Source organism: Anabrus simplex, chromosome 12 (assembly GCF_040414725.1).
Source record: "Anabrus simplex isolate iqAnaSimp1 chromosome 12, ASM4041472v1, whole genome shotgun sequence".
In the NCBI taxonomy this organism is placed as follows: domain Eukaryota; kingdom Metazoa; phylum Arthropoda; class Insecta; order Orthoptera; family Tettigoniidae; genus Anabrus; species Anabrus simplex.
Window position 1 is genome coordinate 61,397,920 of NC_090276.1, and position 22,904 is coordinate 61,420,823.

The 22,904-nt window shown below is 39.3% G+C and overlaps 1 protein-coding gene across 1 annotated transcript in view; it reads left to right on the forward strand.

The window, feature by feature from the left end:
- The window catches only part of LOC136884281 (max dimerization protein 1), a 533,620-nt gene that overhangs the window by 399,971 nt on the left and 110,745 nt on the right, over positions 1-22,904 (forward strand). The gene's annotated exons all lie outside the window — the stretch shown is intronic.

Genomic DNA, 22,904 nt, shown 5'->3' on the forward strand with positions numbered 1-22,904 from the left:
GCACAGAATTAAATGCTGCTACTATATCTAAGAATGCTAAGTATACCTCCTTTCCTTGGCTGTTTATTTTCTCGGTCAACATTCGAATGCAACTGATGTGGTTTTGAGGTTTGTCGCCCAGTTTTAAAAGCAACTTGTTCATCCTCTAGCTCTTGTGCAACATACAGTACTGTCGTGTACAATCCTTGTGTACAATTTGAACTCTACACAAGAGAGGCATATGACACGACAGTATGGATATTTAGTTGTGCCTCCCTTCTTGTGTATGGGTGCCATGGTCCCATTCACTTGCTATTTCCTTCTCTTTCGAGGCTAATTGGAACAAAACGCTCAGCCATTCCAAAATCATCACGAACCTACTACGCTGGCGTAGCAAGGGGACAGGTGATACTCCTACGTGGCGCGTAAGAGGCGACTAAAAGGGGCGACCAAGGGATGATCAAATTAGAACCATGAGACTACTTGTAATTAATACCATCACGCGGGGAACACCATGGGTCGCATTTACTAGCGCGTAGTACCACTATATTAGGTACGCACTAGGTTTGTGATTAGTAGCGACAGTGTGTGAATCAGGATGAGGGTCTTACAGTACCTGTGATTCGTACCCCTATATGAGTGACACCATGGGATAAGCGACACTATGGTTCTGCCTTGCCTGTGCTTAGTTCCCACTATGTGAGGAATACCACGGGATAGTACGAGTCCCTGTGGTTAGTCCACTTATGTGAGGAACGCCATAGGTCTGTTATATGTGCGTATTACACTACCTATGAATAGTACCATAGCGTGTGGAATACCGCGAGTCTACGCTACTTTGGATTAGTACCGCCAAATGACAAATAGCATGGTTCTACTTTCCTAGCGATAAGTACCATAATGAGGGCCCGATGATCTGGATTTTGGACCCGTTTCGACTACAAGCATAATCGATTCAGTATGGTGCTATAGAAGCAGCCCCTTGGTCAGTAATGCTATTGTTTTTTGCCAGCTTCTCTGCATGTGAGGCACTGTGGGTCGGTTCCACTGATCGTTTTAAATTCATATCCATCCATCCTTTCATTTTTCGTCCTCACGCTTTGAATTCTGGTCAGTGGAGGATTTTGGACTTTTGTCATAACATTTCGTACCATTAGGGGCCGATGACCTTGATGTTAGGCCCCTTTAAACAAGCATCATCGTTAAAATCTTCGCTCCATCATAATTATTTTATTTTATTCTATTCATTAAAATTCTTGGACTGGCCGAAAATCGAACTAAAGGCCTCCCGATATCCCTGCTGCACGGTGCTGGTATCCAGAAACTATACAGCCTACACATTCCCTGCCGAAGCACCCCTCTTTTCTTAAGAGGCTCAAGCCGCTGTTCCATTGAAAGATTGGCGTGTTATGACAATCTGGTCGTTATAGTAAGACAGACGTTAATTGAATTTCTGAGACAGAAACCAAATTCCGGAAGCAGTAATTTCGGTTAATGACAGACCTCCAACATGTATTTTTCTCCAAAATAAATTGCTACTGGTCTCATACCAGCCATGTAAATACAACATCGACAACTGTAATTTTCCAGGAGTTTAATATCATGGTGGCAGTATTTTAGTGTGTCGTGCATCGAAGTGTGACGTCAGTGGATGTCATTGGTCGGGGAAGTCCAAAAAGAGCTGGGCTTCATTCACCTCTTTCTGTTTTAAGAGGCTTCTTAGTAACTCGACGGTAGCGGTGAGGCAATCTGCCGTTCTTCCAGGAAAGTGACGAGAATTCCATTATTTTGCGTTCAAGGCTACGTCATTCATTGCATCGCAAGACTGGATCTAGATTCCGTTGCCTACATAGCAGATTTTTGAAGGAGGGTCAACATTTCGATTTTTATTTTTTTTTTTGCTAGGGGCTTTACGTCGCACCGACACAGATAGGTCTTATAGCGACGATGGGATAGGAAAGGCCTAGGAGTTGGAAGGAAGCGGCCGTGGCCTTAATTAAGGTACAGCCCCAGCATTTGCCTAGTGTGAAAATGGGAAACCACGGAAAACCATTTTCAGGGCTGCCGATAGTGGGATTCAAACCTACTATCTCCCGGATGCAAGCTCACAGCCGCACGCCTCTACGCGCACGGCCAACTCGCCCGGTGGTCAACATTTCGATAGCCCATGTTTAGTACTTCTATTCCCGAAGACTACATGTTGTTTCTCGGCTTGGTTGGTGGAATTTAAATCAATCAATCAATCAATCAATCAATGATCTGCATTTAGAGCTGTCGCCTGGGTAGCAGATTGCCTATCAGTTGTATACCTTAAACATTTTCAAAAAACTTGGAAGTGTGTCGAACATATCCCTTGATATATTTTTTTTCCAATCCCTTACTCGTCGTACAAATGAATATTTGCCCCAATTTGTCCTCTTGAATTCAAACTTTCTTTTCTTTTGCTACCTTTAAAAGCCCCACTCAACCTTATTCGTCTACGTATGTCATTCCACTGACAGCTCGAAACATACCACATAGACGAGCATCTCGTCTCTTTACTCCCAAGTCTTTCCACCCCAAAACTTTCCCGTAACACTACTCTTTTGTCGGAAATCATCTTGAACAAATCGTGACTGCTTTTCTTTGAATTTTTTCCCTTTCTCGTATAAAATAGTGCTGATGAGGGTCCCATACATTGAGCTATACTCTAGTTGGGGTCTTACCAGAGACTTATACGCCCTCTCCTTTACATCCGTACTACAACCCCTAAATACTCTCATAACCATGTGAAGAGATGTGTAACCTTTCTTAACAACCTCGTTAATATGATTACCCCCAATGCTTACATTGTTTCCCATGCGATAAATCACCCCGTCAACACAGTGATTAAAACTGAGAGGACTTTCCTCTAGGTGAAACTCACAACCTGACTCTTCATCCCGTTTACATTTATATCAGTTGCTGTCCAATATACAATAATGAGCCTTAAAGACACCCTACTCTAGGAGGGGGGTTATGTCATGCAAACATACAATCCCACGGTACTCTGCAGTAGGATTCATTTTCCTTTAGACGCGCGATTTGAGTAAAGGAGTGGAATCAGAGGTAAGGCTTTTTGCGGATGATGTTATTCTCTATAGAGTAATAAATAAGTTACAAGATTGTGAACAACTGCAGCCTGACCTCGATAATGTTGTGAGATGGACAGCAGGCAATGGTATGATGATAAACAGGGATAAAAGTCAGGTGGTGAGTTTCACAAATAGGAAAAGTCCTCTCAGTTTTAATTACTACGTTGATGGTGTGAAGGTTCCTTTTGAAGATCATTGTAAGTATCGAGTTGTTAATATAAGGAAAGATCTTCATTGGGTTAATCACATAAATGGGATTGTAAATAAAGGGTACAGATCTCTGTACATGGTTATGAGGGTGTTTAGGAGTAAGGATATAAAGGAGACGGCATATAAGTCTCTGGTAAGACCCCAACTAGAGCATGGTTCCAGTGTATGGGACCCTCACCAGGATTACCTGATTCAAGAACTGGAAAAAATCCAAATAAAAGCAGCTCGATTTATTCTGGGTGATTTCCGACAAAAGAGTAGCGTTACAAAAATGTTGCAAAGTTTGGGCTGGGAAGACTTGGGAGAAAGAAGAAGAGCTGCTCGACTAAGTGGTATGTTCCGAGCTGTCAGCGGAGAGATGGCGTGGAATGACATTAGTAGACGAATAAGATTGAGTAGCGTTTATAAAAGTAGGAAAGATCACAATATGAAGATAAAGTTGGAATTCAAGAGGACAAACTGGGGCAAATATTAATTTATAGAAAGGAGAGTTAGGGATTGGAATAACTTACCTAGGGAGATGTTCAATAAATTTCCATTTTCTTTGAAATCATTTAGGAAAAGGCTAGGAAAACAACAGATAGGGAATCTGCCACCTGGGTGACTGCCCTAAATGCAGATCAGTATTGATTGGAACATGAACTCAACGATAATTGTTCTGATGGGCTGAGAGGCGTGACCAGTCCTAAGGAATATAATGGATAGGAAGAGCATTGTCAAATAAGCGGTGTTCTTTCGTAAGGGACGATACGTATGTTACTTTGTCATTTCTTGACATCGTAATTTTTAATGCTTTTTTAAGTTTTGCATATTTATATGCGTTAACATTCCAGTTTGCTTACAGTAAGAACGGTGTACTGAAAGCGGATCAAAAAGGTCTCAGTTGTTTGTATTTATCATTATTGGTAATTTTTTAACGTACGATTAACACAGAGAGGGATTTCGGCCACTTACGAATCTGGAAAACTGCTAGGATTTGGAAGGTACCGGCCGTGGCATTTGCCTGGTGTAAAAATAGGAAACCACAAAAAAACCTTTAGGCTGCCAGCGATGGGATTCGAACCCACCATCCCCCAAATGCAGTCCCACAGCTGCGTGACCCGAACCACACAACGTACTCTATAATAATAATAATAATAATAATAATAATAATAATAATAATAATAATAATAATATGTTATAATATATATTATATAATTTATTATATTATTATTATTAATATAATTTATTATTATTTGGTGATATTCATGAATGCTATTACAATTTAAGGACTGAGCCTCAGACGGTAAAAGCGCTGGTCTTCAAAGCTCAAGTTCGCTGCTTCGATCCTGGCTCAGTCTAGTGATATCTGAAGGGGCTGAAACACGCCAGCCTCCTGTCGGTAGATTTACTAGCGCATAATAAACTCCTGTGAGACAAAAATCTGGTACTTCGCTGTCTCCAAAAACAGCCAGACGTAGACTTCGATCCTGACACAGCTTCCTGGCAAGAACAACACTAAGAGACAGGTGGATAAAATGAGTGGAAGAGTATGCAGAGAAGAGGAGAGGACTGAGCTAGAGTGAAGAGGGAGAAGTGGTGGGAAGACAAGAGGAGATGGAGAGGCTAATGATCCAACATCTGAAAAGTGCATATGATGATGATTAGTGGCGATTGGGACTTAAAAGTGGGGGGCGGGGGGTCAGAAAAATAAATTTATAGAAAACAAAAGGTACCGTAGGCCTGGTGAATATAGTGGATGAAAGACAACAAAACTGAAACAAAATAGCTACAAAATGGCAAATTTATGCTGCTCTCTGAGCGAATTTCGACAGAGAAGTAAAGGTTGGCAGTGTACAAACTGAACTGCTGTAATAATATTTTTACTTTATTTTTGGATTTCCATTCAACGCTTCTTCTTGCTTCCGTATTTGGCCAACTGTGCCTAATGCTTTCTGGCCAGTCTTCTTCTTTTCTCTTCCCAGAACTTTTTCATTCGTTCACTCCTTATTTTTCTCTACTTCTCAGATATTACAAATTTGGGCCTGTTCTTCCGCTGCTCTTAATGGAATTTGTGGTCATCTTCTCGAGTTCTGAACTTCTTTCTGTTGAGGATCAATTCTGGTGTTATTTTAATTTCTTCTGCGTCCTTCTTAACCTCCTCCACCCATTTCGTTGTCCTCCTCAATCCAATTATATATTTAAATATTCTTTTAGTCAGGCGGTTGTCATTCATTCTGACGAGATGTCCGTAAAATTTCAGTCTTAGTTTTCGCATTGTGTCCGTGATCTTTTCGGAATACTTGTAGAGATCCTCATTTCTCCTTTTCCTCCATGTCCCACCCTCGTTTTCTGAGGTCCAAAATTTTTCCTTTCCACCTTCTCGATTTCTTTCAGTCCCCCCCCCCCTTTTTATTTAAGATCAGGCATTCTGAACCGTACAGCCCCTCTGGTTTTAAAAACGACGTTGCTTTGTGGGATATTGCCCGTTTAATGTACCTGTTTTGTGTCAGTCTGTGGGACAGTTCCAATTTTCTAGTTCTTTCCTTGTTTGCCTCTTTATCTAGTCCATTCAGTTGGATCAGTTCTCCCAAATACTTAAACTTTTCTACTCTTCTAATCTTTCCGCACTTCACTTCCATGTTTTTCTCTTCCTGATGTGGGTACTGCATGTACTTCGTCTTTTCGTAGGAGACTTTGAGACCTGTTTTCTTCGCAGTGTCATGAAGAAGCTCCAGCATCCTTCGGGCATCCTCTCTGTTTTGAGCTAAGAGAGCAAGATCATCAGCAAAAGCCAGACATTTAATTTCCAAGTTTTGTCCCTTGCGCGCAAGATGAATTCCCTGTATGCCTTCTACTTTCAGAGAGTTTTCCCAGGTTCTTATGACTTTCTCCAATACAATGTTAAACGGGATGGGTGATAATCCATCTCCTTGTCTGACTCCTGTCTTTATTTGGAGTGGATCAGAGATTTCTCCAGCGAATTTAATTTTTGTGATGGTGGCTGTCAGGGTTTGTTTTATTATTTCTCTCGTTTTGCTGTCGATTCCAAACTCTTCTAGGACATTAAATCATGTCTGTCTATCAGTTGAGTCATATGCTTTTTGGAAATCGACGAAAATTTCCACTGTGTTCAGGCCCCTCAACCCGTGAGGTTGAATATCTGTTCTGTACACGATCTCCCTTTCCTGAAACCAGCTCGGCATTCAACACTATACAATCCAATTTTCACCAAAGGAACTATTACACATGTGTACAACTGAGGTTTAGTCACATTACATACGCTTTTTACGCTAGTCTCCACTACTTGCTGAGCCGCTGAAAAATCTGTTAGCTGAATCGGATGACATTTTATGCATATTTCTGCTTATTTGTTAATATTTAAAGACATTAAAGTAAGGAATTAGGCAATAGACAACAGGGTTTTATGAATTGCGTTTTTAAAAATAATTCCTAGTTTTAGGTGGCTAAAATGGAATAAAAATTTAATTTTTCTCCACACCCCCTCCCCCTCTTTAATAGCCACTATTGATGATGTTCCTCAGTGAATTGCCTATATCTGTTAATAAAAATTTGAACGCGAGTGTTCATATAAAAGTAGTAGTAATTAGATACAGTATTGGATGAATTTTTACCCTGTACTACATCCCCATTGGTCCGTTCCTTTCCCTGTCAGCGTGTTTCATTAAATATACTGTTACGAAATTTGGCAACAGCGAGTATGGTCGATTCTCATGGCCATCTTCAGTCGTGTGTGCCCGCCATGCCACATAAAGTGTACAATTTATTGCTCTTAAGATGTCTACTTTACGTCGATTATGTTCTGCAGCATAATAGGACCCAGGTTGTCGCTAGGGAGGAGGGGTATTCTTTGCATTATTTATCTAGACTTTTACGACTGTCAACGTTTAATCGCTGCAACGAACGAGAGGAAGGGATTTTTTTTTTTCAAGAGGACCCCACGTTTACAGTCACAAACACCCAACCCCTCTAAACACAACTCGCTTGAATGCATTCAGGCGTTTACTGTGGTGGTGGGGGGGATGAAACAGGATATCAGTGCAGGAAACGCACGTAGCCGTCTTGATGTCTTTAATAGTTGCTGTTAAAAGTGTCACGGGGGAGAAGAGTGCAGCATCAGTCATGTTATGTTGGTTCACCCCAAGGTTCAGTCTTTGACTCGTCCAAAAATCGACTTTACGTTCATACAATAAACAAAGACACACTAGTCTCACATTCTCCAAACATGCCCCATACGTTTGAAATATACAGTGTTCTGAAGAAAAAAAATCCAGTATTTAGGGTGAGGTAGTAGTATGTATGAAAACGAGAAAGACGAGTCCTGAAAACATAAGTTCTACCATTAATATCTACTAAGAAATATTCACCATCTCGGTAAGATCCAGTATCTCTGTCATGCGTAAGAAACCAATGAGGATGCAGCCCTTTTCCACGATGTATTCAGCAGCATTCCTTCCTTCCTTCCTTCCTTCCTTCCTTCCTTCCTTCCTTCCTTCCTTCCTTCCTTCCTTCCTTCCTTCCTTCCTTCCTTTGTTTGTTTGTTTGTTTGTTTGTTTGTTTGTTATACCAAGAGTACCCGTAAGCGGTCTGCTCTACCTGAACATCGTGATATGTAAACTTATTTCATACCGCTGTATTACTATACCATCGGGGCAGTTATTTTCATATCTATTGATTTATTTCTTGTCAAATAGCTCTCAGTAGAATATTGCTGGTTCTTCAGTAATGGTGAACATTTCACAGAAGATACTAATTTTAGGACCTATGTTTGTAGGACTTTTGTTTTGATGCATAATAAAGACTAGCTGTAGTGAAATGAAATGGCGTATGGCTTTTAGTGCCGGGAGTGTCCGATGACATGTTCGGCTTGCCAGTTGCAGGTCTTTTTTAATTTTATTTGACGCCCTTAGGCCACCTGCGCGTCGTGATGAGGATGAAATGATGATGAAGACAACGCATATACCCAGCCCCCGTGCCAACTAAATTAACCGATTACGGTTAAAATTCCCGATCCTGCCAGGAATCTAACCCGGGACTCCTGTGACCAAAGGCCAGCACGCTAACCATTTAGCCATGGAGCCGGACAGGGTCATTAACGTGACACTCATATAGCATGTGCAAAGTTTCCTCAGCTACTTTCCGCCAATATTCACGCTCCACGAAACAAAAATAACTAACAAAATTGTGTAAAAATTATGTAACTTTGCATGACATGTAATTGTATTGTAATATTTGACACGTGTTGCAAATACGATCAGCAAGAAGGACTTAAAGACTCTAGCCAAAGGAGAGGCTCAACAAAACAACAAAACAATAAACAAAACTGTAAATATATGTAAATATAAATATGTACAAAGCAAAGAATTCAATATACGGGGTCTAGCGGGGGAAAACTATGGGGGCGTGTGGTGCGGGCCCTCTCCCTGGGCTGGTTCCCCTTGGAGGTCCGGCGATCTCTGCGCCAGAATCAACAATAACTAAAAACGTATGTACAACACATACAATCACATTTAAAGTCAAATTATCAATAAATCAACAATAAAAGGCCTAAGAGGTACTGGTTTAGCTGACGGTCCGCCTGTCAAAGGACAGGAATGAAATAACTCCATTCGTTAGTTAGGCAGGCTGTTGTATTCCAAACTACAGTGACTCTGTATGTACAGTGTGGCCAATGAGTGCTCCGCCATCTTTTAGACAAATGTCCCGTCAGCTGACTTGAACGTATGTATTCGATTTGAGAAGTACCAAAATATGTTTTTATAATAATAATAATAATAATAATAATAATAATAATAATAATAATAATAATAATAATAATAATAATAATAATAGATATGTATTTCGCACAATGTGCATGGATGAAGTTACAAGTTATTAAGTACAGAGTTCAGTCAATGTTTTCCTCCTCCTTTTGCACTCTTTCGCGTGGTAACGATCACATTTGTTTCCACATAATGTGCATATGCAGCTTTCGTCCGAATCGTGGAAAGATTTCCTATGGCAGAGTTTATAATGGAATCCATGGATTGCGAATCGTGTTATGGTGTGTCGCAGTTCGTACCCTGGCCTTTTTTTTTCTCACTCGGATGTCGTCATTGCATCTGTTAGATAAGTCTTCCCAGATGTCAGCTTTCTTCGCTCGTAGTTCTCGGAATACGCTCTGATATGGGCACATTTTTTTCTTATTCTTTTTATTAAACATGGGGATGATTTAGTATTATTCGTTTTGAAATGTGTCTGAATGTACCGGTGCGTATTTCTGAGATCTGGATGCAGAAAAAAGATTCGGAAAGGTTTTTAAAATGAAATTGGACAGGGTCGGGAATTTTAACCATAATTGGTTAATTCTCCTGGCACGGGGGCTGGATGTATGTGTCATCATCATTTAATCCTCATCAGGACGCACAGGTCGCCTATGGGCATCAACTTAATAGACCTGCACCTGGCAAACCAAACGCCTTGGACACATCCCGGCACTACATACGGTATACAAATATCCATAAAAATATAATTTTATCTGATACCTGTACATAACGAAAGTTACAGGAAATGCCACTTCCGATCATTTATGTCTCATTCATTTTCACCATATGAGCTTACATGACGGATATATTCTCGAATTCAAGCTTTTATGGCTATTCTCTCTTACAGATCAGGTTATAAATGCCGCGTGGCATTAACTTGAGTTTTCCCTATACAACCTGGTAACAATAATAGTCTGACTCCTTGGCCAAATGGTCAGCATACTGCAATTAGGTTCAGAGGGTTCCGGGTTCGATTCACGGCCTGATCTGGTATTTTAATAGCTTCTGATTAATTCTTTTGGCTCGGGGACTGGGTGTTTGTGTTTGTTACAACAATGTCCCCTTCATATTCAGACAAGACACTACAAACTCCCATAGACACGCAATAGTGATTACAACGGTCCATATATGATTGAGGTCAGAAAGGGCATCTGGCCATAAAACAGGTCTAAATCTACATGTACGACGAAGTTCGCACCCCCAACTCCACACTTCTGGGAAGAGCGTAGAAGAAGAAGATAACAATCATAACAATGTACTGTATTAGCAAAACGGTTAGTAGCAAATAGAATGTTTAAAATACAACGGAAATCTGTCGAAACCTGGTACAGAATTAGTCGCACATCACTGGGATCGAATCACGGGTGGTCGGTGACAGAGTCCTGACTAAAAATACCCCGGGACTAGGATAACTGCTTGTTTTCACCGAACAACAAGTAGTATATTCTCAAACTATACTGTATAGTGATACCAATATTTAATTGCTCATTGCGGGGATCAAACCGTAACATAGAACTAAGGCCTATACACAACTACCCCGGGACCACGGCAGTTGCTTGTTTTCACTGCTAAAGAGTATTCATATTTCTGTCGATATATTATTTCAGTAGTATATATCCATTTTGCGACGCTCACAAGTAACCGATCGTGACAAATGAGCATTCAGAAGAAAGAGAATAGACATTAGCACTGACTAAGTGCACTCTAATTCCATAAATATCGAAAATTTCTTTTGAAAAATGAGTTTAAAAATTGTATGAAGTGTGCGATGTGCAAATACTGTTGCTGTAGGAAAATACGCGCCATCATTGGTCTCCACTTCACATTTTGGCCGCTGTGACGCCTGTTTTATGTCATTATAATATGCTCTAATTATCAGTTAAGAAAAGAATGACAGTAAAACTAAAAATTACTTCCGGAACATTCATCAGTATAATAATACACATGCATTTGCTTCCGTTCAAGTGGATACCATAAATGATAAAAAAAAATCAAAGATTACATTACGTGCTAAGTAAGACTGACTAATAGTGTACTGATTTGTGTATTCCTTACTTCAACAGGGCTACTCCGGCACATACTTCATGAACATGAGAGATTTCTCGCACTAGGCCCCTAGTCTTGTTAACATTCTTTTGAATTCATTGACAGTGTTCTACTTGTATGTTTGTTATCTAACGCATTACGCAATATATCGCAGGCATATCCAATCTTTAATGTAGTAAAACGTTGGACATGTATTAGGCCCCCCTTAGTACTCCATGTTGCAAAAAATTCCTTTGTACTTGTAGGGTTCATTAAGCTCACGTGTATGTTTATGTAGATATGAACGAGGAGAAAAGTAAATTAAAAAGAAATAGTCTAAGGGCAGACGTAAAGAAATGTGTGTGCCTAACGTGCGGAAACGCGATAAAAATGTGGTAAGAGAATCATAATTGTGCGTTATACTGTAGTATATTATTTCTCACATTAAATATCAAGTCTCCAAAAATACTAACAAATTAGTCATATACAACATAAATTAATTCTGAGGAAACTTCTGCTACATGTTGCCTGTTTACAAAAAAAAATAAAAAAAATAAAAAAAATGAAGAGCTTGTTCCAACATGAGAATCTCTTACTTCACTCTGCTATAAACTTGTTTGAATTTAACAAGCACGCTCCTTGTTCCGTACCTCTTACCGAACATGCAAGATGTTGAAACTACTTTTATTAACCAGTAATGGAAAATAACTTCAGTAATTAACCCACAACATCATTGCTCATTCGGTTTTTTTTTTTAATTTTCCAGTGGCAGGTACGCTAATAAATATATCATTGACCCGTACGTTCCCTGTAGTGATCACACTCATCCTTGGTTGCTAGAGCAATTTAGGTTTTCAGATGATTTCAGTCCATCGTCGGCTAAGGAAGAACGCCATAGCGTTGGAAGATAATCCCCTAAGCAGTCATGTCCGACACACAGATGGCACTCGGCGATGATTCCTTCTTTTCTTGGCTTCATGTTTTCCAGACCATGATGGTGATATTCTTTACATAATTTCTTGACTGTAAGTAAGATGTTTCCTTATCGATAACAGTGGTCAACAAAGAAATAGAAGTTATCCGTTTCCTTAACAAAAATAGTCAATTCCAAGTATATAGGGGTCAAGAAATATGAATGTGACATCGGCCTACTAAGGACCACATTATTTCAGCTGTCCTCTTTAGGCTTTGCCCAGTGCTCCTTCATTCATTTTCTTTCCTCTGTCCACGTCTTTTACGTCTTCAACTTTGCCCTTCCTTGAAAACCCTAGTGGTCTTTTAGTTTCCTCCTGAGTGGGTTGCGTTCTTGTACATCTTCATAACCCCATCTCCTGTAGGTTCCTTTCCACCTCCTTGAACCAAGTTGGCTGGTTCTTCTTTGAAATAGGTAAAGATCTGGTTCAATTATCGTGTTGGTTTCGTTCTTAGCAAGTGGTCATGAAATGCATTTTTCCTTTTCTGCATGACATCAGAGATCTTCTGGACATTCTTCTTCTTCTTCTGCGCGAATGGGTCACTTAAGACCACGCGGAATCAACATTTGTTGAGCCAGACAGAGAACGTTTTTTTAAAGATACATGGCCTTCACTCTTTCTAGTGTAGCTAGGATATCCTTCGATAGGTGTTCCCAGATAATGTCTAAGGCGTATGTCATAATGGGGTCTGTTTGTACATAGACTTTTTTCCTCTTAGCAGCTCTGCTATCTGTTGAATATGTATTTGGAAGCTGAGACAGGTTAGAGAATCAGAATATCTAGCAGGGTATAGTATTCTTCCGTGATCAGAGGAAGTGTGTACTCTCTGTCGTGACAGGTAGTAATCAAACATGGCTGCATGCAGTGACGTTACTAAGGATGAAAATCACAAAGTGTTAGTCGCTTAGCAACTTGGTAAGTACAGAATGTATTGCGGGTTAGGGTAACCCTTCACCTGCAATTATTGGAATGATCATTTAATGATTTTATTTTATGTTTACTCAAAGTTGGTTGAACTGAGAGACCCATCAATGTCTCATGATTCACCGGCAGGTACTTCCGGACAGAATAAAACAAATGAAGCAGAACGGACGGACGGATTCACCAAAGCTATTTTTAGTAAACGTTTGATATTAGATTGTTCCTTTTAATTTTCATTATGTAAATTGAGCGTTTCTGAAGCATCAAGAGCTTCAGGTTTGATCACTGTTAGGGTAATGACGAATTTTACTGTTCCAGAACAAGGATTTTTTTGTTGTAAATATTATTAGTTTTATTATTATTATTAAATCAGTCTGATGTTAAAAATAGATGAGAATACATTACTGATGTATAACATGTTTACAATGGGTACGATTCGAAGTGCAGATATGTTAATAAGGAGCTGATAATTATTACATGCTTTTGGAGCATCACGTGAAGGGTATTGAGGAATGACTCGCTCAGTGTAGGTCAGTTAACAGGGGACTTCTATTGATGATAATTGTAGCCAATAACAGAACAGCTAATTGATCCGAGAGGCCAGCTTGGGGAGAAGCGCCTGCGTGTTAAATACCGTAGTATAGTGGGTCGCAAAGAGTTGACTTGAGGGGCTCCACCTGGCAAGAGAAAGTACTGTCAGGCCCTCCTTCTCAGTGTAATTCAGTTATCAAAATATAAAAAATTGTTTCACGTTTTAATTCACTTCGTATTTGCGTTGATACTAGTTTATACTCAAGATTCAAATTCACTTTTATTATTATTATTATTATTATTATTATTATTATTATTATTATTATTATTATTATTATTATTATGCCGGCCCCATGGTGTAGGGGTAGCGTGCCTGCCTCTTACCCGGAGGCCCCGGGTTCGATTCCCGGCCAGGTCAGGGATTTTTACCTGGACCTGAGGGTTCGTTCGAGGTCCACTCAGCCTACGTGATTAGAATTGAGGAGCTATCTGACGGTGAGATAGCGGCCCCGGTCTCGAAAGCCAAGATTAACGGCTGAGAGGATTCGTCGTGCTGACCACACGACACCTCGTAATCTGCAGGCCTTCGAGCTGAGCAGCGGTCGCTTGGTAGGCCAAGGCCCTTAAAGGGCTGTAGTGCCATGGGGTTTGTTTTTATTATTATTATTATTATTATTATTATTATTATTATTATTATTATTATTAACAAATGCATCGCAATTGGGAAATATCCCAGTGCCAATGGTAAAGTTAAAACATAATTACCGAAAACAACAACAAAAGTAGAACAATGGAAAGAAAATATTGCAAGAAATACTACTAGTTTAACATTCTAATTTCAGCATCGGCATCATCATCATCATATTCATATTAGGCTTAAACGACCGTCGAAAAACCCACCAAATGACCCCGTCATCCACTTGCTTTATAGTATAGTACGGCTCCATGTCTAAATGATTAGCGTGCTGACCTTTGATCACAGGGATCCCGGGTTCGATTTCCGGCAGGGTCGGGAATTTTTACCACCATTGGTTAATTTCCCTGGCACGGGGGCTGGGTATATGTGTTGTAGTCATCATCATTTCATCCTCATCACCCGCAGGTCGCCTACGGGAGTCAAATCAAAAGACCTGCACCTGGCGAGCCGAACGCGTCCTGGGATCTCCCGGCACTAAAAGCCATACGCCATTTCATTTCACTTGCTTTGTACAAACAGCTGCGCCTATCTGTCATCCAATTTTTTTTTTGCTAGGGGCTTTACGTCGCACCGACACAGATAGGTCTTATGGCGACGATAGGATAGGAAAGGCCTAGGAGTTGGAAGGAAGCGGCCGTGGCCTTAATTAAGGTACAGCCCCAGCATTTGCCTGGTGTGAAAATGGGAAACCACGGAAAACCTTCTTCAGGGCTGCCGATAGTGGGATTCGAACCTACTATCTCCTGGATGCAAGCTCGCAGCCTCTACGCGCACGGCCAACTCGCCCGGTATTATCCAATTTTAGGCTTGCCTCTTCATTTCACGAAATGAATACTCGTTCCGGATGACTGCTGGAATACGATTTCGGTAGATATTTAACAGTCTTGCCCGTCTAGGATGTTTAAAAACAGCCTACCTTAAACTCCTCAGGAGTACATACAGCGGACTTAAATGAATGCACGAGTGAATGATGAGTAAATGAAACCGAAAATTGTATTTTAAATGTAAGTGTCTCAGGCTATCCCATTTTTTGCGTTTTACTCTTGTAGCTTAAGGTTATGCATTATTTGCTAAGAACAGATAAAACACAGTAACAGGGTATCTTAGAAATGAAGCTTCCTCGGTTGTGACTAGTTATTTAGTTCATCTTCCGGGATGAACCGTGCTGTTGTTTTCTGTACATTCCGTACACTTTGCTGCCTCCGAGACTAGTTACCTCGGATCGAGTGGAAGTATTTCAGTCACCTTGACAAAGGCAGTGTAACTGATGTAATTGTGAGGCACTTAGAATTGCTTGTATCCACACTCGGACCATATTTTCCGCCTCTGGATGAGAAAATGTAGTGGATCAAAAATCCCTTCTTTTGAACCTGAACATGAACTGCCCTCCCTTGAGGAAGCTCAACTAGCCGAAGTATCTTAGCAGAGAGAAAGTTAAAAATAAATTGAAGTATGACATGGGTAGAGAATCATCAGACGGAGTGGCATGTTTAGCTTCAAGAAGTTCCGTAATTGTATCACTCCACTTCAGGTAGTTATTGGGGAGGGCATGATTAACATGATCTCACGCTTGTGAAATTCTTGCAAAGTGCAAAGTCTTTCTGTTCCACCATGATCTAGGTTGTATGTCTACTTTTCAGTGTCTTCGCAAAGTGAAAAGTCTTTGTGAATGAGTGATCCTCCGATCAAGTTTATTCCATGGGCAAACTGTATAGGCCTAATACTCTATGATTTTAATGCTTTATTTTTTTGCGACAAACTTGACGGTATAATTGTGGTACCGTTAGTTTTGAAGGTTTTATCATGGGAAATAAAGGTTATTACAAGAAGCTGGCCGTGCTGGAAGTTGTCAAGAAGAAAGGGGACAACCTTTTTGGCAACTTTAGAAATAACCTCTCAAATGATGACGCGCATCAATATTAACGAGAGTACCGTCAACACATCCACACACAGAAGGAAATTCGCCCTGCATTAGAAATCCCATGGATTATCAGGCCAGCGCACTGTGCTATAACATCTACGACTTTGGTAACAGTTCTGCAAATAACTGATTTTGATGTCCCGTGCAGCTGGGCACCATTTACTAACCAACGTAAGCATATAAGAATTTCTTTTTCGCAAAGGGATTGACTTCTTTTTGTTGCATGTTTCAATAAATGACCGATCATTTCAAGAATATAGTCAGCCTGTTTTGGGGTAATACGAAATCACTCGCAAAATTCCGTCGAAGTGAGGTTATGAAAATTAATCCCGTCTTTGTACGTTCTCTTGTTGGATTCTTCATCACTGTCCTCACTTGATGCTAACAAAAGCTTTCGTCGTAACGTGTTTATATCACTAAACCAAATTCTACGCCGAGAAACTAGTGTACATACTTGTAAATTAACAGATGAAAAGGGAATCACCTCTTTGCAAGATTTCTGAAAACTTTTCACTTCATTTCTTTGCACTTTGCATTTCTGTACCAATGGAAGAACATAACAGAGTTGAAAAGTGAAAAGATTCCTAACTTTTAGCTGTTCACTTTGCAAGCTAAATCTGAAAAGTGATGGTGGAACAAAATCTGAACTAAAAAGTGCAGAGTGAAAAGTTCCTAAGTTCGTTCGCGGAACAGGCCCCACAGATCCACTCTGTTGTAATTATTAGCAAAGTGTCACATTGTTTTATAATTTCTGTGCATTTATAAAGTACCTTCATGTAAATGAAGTTAAACTTTCAAAGAAGTCCTAAATATTATTATACGAATAAAACCAAACATGGTATCATTACAAAATTCTGTGTTTACTGAATGCACTGTTATGTTCTACTCTCACTTCACAATCTATATATATAAAATAACTTGTCCTGACTGACTGACTGACTGACTGACTGACTGACTGACTGACTGACTGACTGATTCATCATCGCCGAGCCAAAACTACTGGACATAAAGAAATGAAATTTTGGGCATAGATTCATATTAAGATGTAGGTGCTCGCTAAGAGAGGATTTTTGGATATTCCTTTGCTAAGGGGGTGAAAAGGGGGTTGAAAGTTTAAAATGAGTGTATCTATATCTCAAAACTTTAAAAGTTTACACATGTAAAAATTGGTATTTAGAATCTTCTTTAAAAATAAGGAAACGCGTATTTTTTTGTTTTCGGAAAATCCCAATAGGAGGTGTGAAAAGGGGTGAAAAATGGGTTGAATGCCTTTAATGGGAAAACTTATATCTCAGAAAATGAAGATATTACAGACCTGAAAATTAGTACTTTTTATCTCTTTTAAAAATAAAGAAACACGTATTTTTTGTTTTTGGAATATCCAATTAATGGGAGGGGAAGAAGGTGGGTGAATTTTTAAAATGAGAGTATATATATCTCAAAACTTTTAAAGTTTATAGATGTAAAAATTGGTATTTAGAATCTCCTTTAAAAATAAAGAAACACGTATTTTTTTTGTTTTCGGAGAATCCCAATGCGAAGGGTGGAAAAGGGCGTAAAAGGGGTTGAATGCCTTTAATGAGGCTACTTATATTTCAGAACCTGAAGATATTACAGACCTGAAAATTGGTATTTGGGATCTACTTTAAAAATAAAATAGCAGTTTTTTTTCGTTTTTGGAAAAGCCAAATAATGGGGTTGAAAAGGGGGTGAATTATTAAAATGAGTGTGTCTACATCTTAAAACTTTAAAAGTTTACAGATGTAAAAATTGGTATTTAGAATCTCCTCTAAAAATAAAGGACACGTATTTTTTGTTTTCTCTAAATCCCAATAGGAGGGGTGTAAAAGGGTTGAATGCCTTTAATGAGGATACATATATCTCAGAAACTGAAGATATTACAGAACTGAAAATTGGTATACGAGATCTCCTTTAAAAATAATGAAACACGTATTTTTTGTTTTTGGAAAATCCAATTAATGGCGGTTAAACAGGAGTGACAAATTGGGGTGAATTTTTCGAAAGACTATATCTACAGAATATCTGAGATAAAATGTTACAGACGTAAAATGTGGGTATTTGTAATTGCCTGTAAATGTATAGAAACATTGGTGATTTGTTTTTGGAAACTCCCCTTAAGGGGAAATAAAAAGGGGTGAAATTTAAAAATAAGAATTTCTGCAGTGTATATCAAAAAACTTAACATGTTACAGAAGTGAAAATGGTATTTTTTGTTCTCTATTGAAAATAAAGAAACATGTATTTTTAGTTTTCGGAAATACCACTTGGGTGGAAGAGGGGGTGTAAAAGTGACTGAAAATGGTGTCGATTTTTTTTATTAGGCTATTGATATCTCAAAAATTAAGATGTTACAGACGTGAAATTTGATATTTGGAATCTGCTTTAAAAGTAAAGAAACGCGTATTTACGGAAAATACAATGAAGTGGGGGCGGGGGAGTGAAAGAATTGAAAAATTAATTGACTTAATTGTATGAGAATACATACATCTAATAAATATAAACTTGTTACAGACGTGAAAATTGGTATTTGGATTTCCTTTAAAAACAAAGACAAATGCGTTTAGGGGGGGAACCATCTTGCGGGGCGGGAGTGAAAAGGTGTTCAATTCCTGTCACGAGGACACATAAATCAAAAACTGAAATAGTTAGAGTCGTGATAATTGGTATTTAGAAGATCCTTTATTATTAAAGAAACAAGTAATTTTTTACCGGAAAATTCACTTGGGGGGGGGGGGAGGGTGAAAGGAAGTGAAAAAACGTTAGTTATTGTTATGGGCATACTTATATCTCAAAACTGAAGGTAATAGACGTGAACATTGGTGTTTGGAATCTCCTTTAAACATAAAGAAACACGCCTTCTTTTAATTTTTCTTGGGGGGGGGGGGTAAATAAACTTAATGGTGGTGGGGTGTAAAAGGAGGTGAGACCAATTGATTTTACTGTTCATAATGTACTTTTAAGGAGCCTCCGTTGCTCAGGCGGCAGTGCGCCGGCCTCTCACAGCTGGGTTCCGTGGTTCAAAACCCGGTCACTCCATGTGACATTCGTGCTGGACAAATCGGAGGCGGGACAGGTTTTTCTCCGGATACTCCGGTTTACCCTGTCATCATTCATTCCAGCAATACTGTCCAATATTTAGTTTCATTTGTCATTCATCGCTCATTGCCCCAGAGGAGTGCTTCGGCGGCCAGCACAATTCCTACTGTCGCCGCAGGATGGGGCTTTATACATTCCAATCCTGACCCTGTCCAATGACTGGAAGCAGGCTGTAGATTTTTGATGTACTTATTCTGATCATGAACCGATCATTTTTAATCTTTCCTGGGTTCGATTTCAACAGCCATCTTTTCCTTCGGCGAACGTTCTTAGGTTACAGTAGAATCTCCTGGCATATAAATAAAAATTTAAACACATTTGAAATAAACGGTAGGGATGAGATTGACCGTCAAATTGTTCACCTCTATAATAAGGTCAATAATGCACGGAAGTATGTAATTCGTATCGCTAGAAATCCCGCACACTTGCCTACGCGCGACAATGGTGCTGGTCACATTGTCAAGAATGACAATGGCAGCAGATGCAATTTACCGCAAGTAGCGGTCTTGCATCTTGCTGTGGGGTCCAGAACATCTAATAATAATAATAATAATAATAATAATAATAATAATAATAATGTTCTGGACCGTCGTCAAATTGTGCGGACCGCGCTGGAAACGGGTCCTGGCCTGGTAATGACTACGAATACAGTCCAGCCGCTGGTTCAGTACCGCCAAGGCACCCAAGACGACACCACGCCGGATCTCCTTCAGGATTTGATCCATACTAAAAATGCTTATAGGAAAAGATGGCAAAGATTTAGGGACCCAACCGACCGCGTGGAATTCCTAGACCTGCCCCGGGAAGTACGAAATCGATTGCTGCAAAGAAAGATTGAAAAATGCGAGGTTCTTCGCCGTAATCTCTCAGATAACGAGTCAAATCGCGAATTTCGGAGGATTATATATAAAACGTTAAGCATTCAATTATAAATTATAATTATAAATTTCAGTATAATACCGTAGCGAAGCACGGGTATCTTGCTAGTCATTCTATAAGACAATTTGCATTGGTCTCAGTTTCCGTCGAGGGGTCACCCAATACCTGATGCTCTTTATTTATTTTTATTTTTTTTCCGAACCTCAGTCGTCAACAGGGCTTTGTTAGCTTATCTGCGGAACCGTCAGTCAGTGAAGCTCTACTCGAAGAGCGGAAGCAAGAGAGAGAAGTTCCGAGAAACATACCTGGACGGAAACCAATTAGTGAAACCGGACGCCACATGGTGACAGTCGACGAGTGTTCGATACTTGCATATGGATCCGGTCAGGATGTGCTGACGGCTCCCTCAGCTCAGTGGAAAACCGTTTGTATAGAGCTCGAGCGAGCAGTGTTCGAAAAAAAAAAAAAAGTGCCTATTAAACATGTGCCTATTTGTTACCTTTTAAGGCATTAGAACTCTTTTTTTTTTTTTTTAAGTTTTTCGTTAAAGATTGGAAATACTTCATTTTTGGCAGTTGAGGAGGAAAGGGTTACCCCTCCCGCTGTACTGAAAATTTTAATTTCTATTTTTATTAAATGACATATGGAACAGCTTATAATAAATATTATTAATTTTATTTCTTTGTTTGTTTTCTACGTTAAAATTAAAACCTGTAATTAGAAATAATAATAAACAGTGTGCATAAGTTTAAATACCTTAGTGCGTGGGTCCAATCACACGGACTAGATACAGAGGCCGTAGTGTCCAGAGGAAAAATAAATGGAGGTAGCTTCTGAAACCACCCGGAACATATTATAACAAAAGGTGCTTTTCTATCAATACCAAAATTCACCATTATAACACTGTCGTTAAGCCGGTATCTCTCTGTACGTCAGAATTCCTTACCCTCTCTCAGAAACGTGCGCTGGCTAAGGTAGAGCAAAAAGAGAGAGATTCTCCACAACATTGTTGGCGCAAACTACAGAAACGGTCTGTACATTAGAAAATCCAGACAAGAAATCTACTCTAAGATAGAGAAGATCACGGACACAATGCGCAAACGCAGGGCTCGCTTCTACGGTCAACTACGACGGGTGGACAAAACGCATTTTTAACAATAATTGTGAATCAAAACGAAAAAACAGCAATTTCCTAGTACGTTAACGTCAACAAAACCTTGAAGAAATTGGCCTACGACCAGATAACGCTCACAAACGAGACCTTTCCAGAACAAGCATCGTGATTTTGGGACTGGTGCAAAGTGGTCCGATGAACGCGAGCTAATGAAAACCTACTGGATCAGTCGCCAATTGACTGAACGCCAGAATGTGTAATGAAACTTATTGTGGCCCGTACTTGGCTGATCATCGAATAATAATAATAATAATAATAATAATAATAATAATAATAGTTGGAGCCCTTCCTTCAAGGGGGTAGAGGGAGCGGATTAAAATATATATATTCTGCATTCAAAGACAGGTGTGTTTGGAATGCTGAAGTTTATTATTATTATTATTATTATTATTATTATTATTATTATTATTATTATTATTTATTTGCTAACTGATCCCTTACGATACTCGGTACGGTAAAGCTGGATAAAACATAAATGATCGGAAATTATATTCTCTATAACTTGTTATATAGTACTTTCCGATAGGTCCAATAACATAAGAATTTAAAAATTAATTTTTAGGCGCCTTCCCCTAAACTACAATTTCATCCAGGGTGCAAAAAAATTGTTTATAGCTTAGATTGTAGTTTCTTATTCCCCGACTCTATATATCGATTTACAGTAAATTCTGCTAACCCATTTTTCTCGTGGCTCTGCCTTGATATTGGACTCGCAAACAAAAATTCAAATTGTTGAATATCTGTGTTATCATAGCCGGTACGGTAAAATGTATAAGAAATAAACGATCGGAAATTTAATTCTGTATAACTTTAGTTATGTAGTACTTATCAATAGGACCAATAATAATATAAACATTTGGGAATGAAATTTTAAGCCTTCCTCTAAACTACCATTCCACTCAGCGTGAATAAAATGATTTATAGCCTTAATTGTAGTGGCTCGTCCTCCGGCTTTACATACCGATTACCGAGCTCGATAGCTGCAGTCGCTTAAGTGCGGCCAGTATCCAGTATTCGGGAGATAGCAGGTTCGAACCCCACTGTCGACAGCCCTGAAAATGCTTTTCCGTGGTTTCCCATTTTCACACCAGGCAAATGCTGCGGCTATACCTTAATTAAGACCACGGCCGCTTCCTTCCCACTCCTAGCCCTTTCCTGTCCCGTCGTCGCCGTAAGACCTATCTGTGTCGGTGCGACGTAAAAAAACTAGCAAAAAAAAAAAAAAAAAACATACCGATTTTCAAAATTCTCTTAAGCTGTTTTCTCGTGATGTATGTACATGCAGGCAGGCAGGCATTAGGAAAATGTAAAAAGTGCATTTATTTGTTGCTGTGGACATGACCGGCACAGAAATACCATTCTTTTCAAATTCTGATCAATGTACAGACATAACTCTTATTTTATATATAGATTACTGGAGTATTAATTTTATGATGGTGTTTGATTCTTGTTAACGTTTATTGAGTGATTCTATTTTACAGCGTTGTTTTCTTCTTTTTTCAGGTGAGTGTGATTAGATCGACTCATCCCTAACTACAGATTGTAAGTCCCAAGTATAA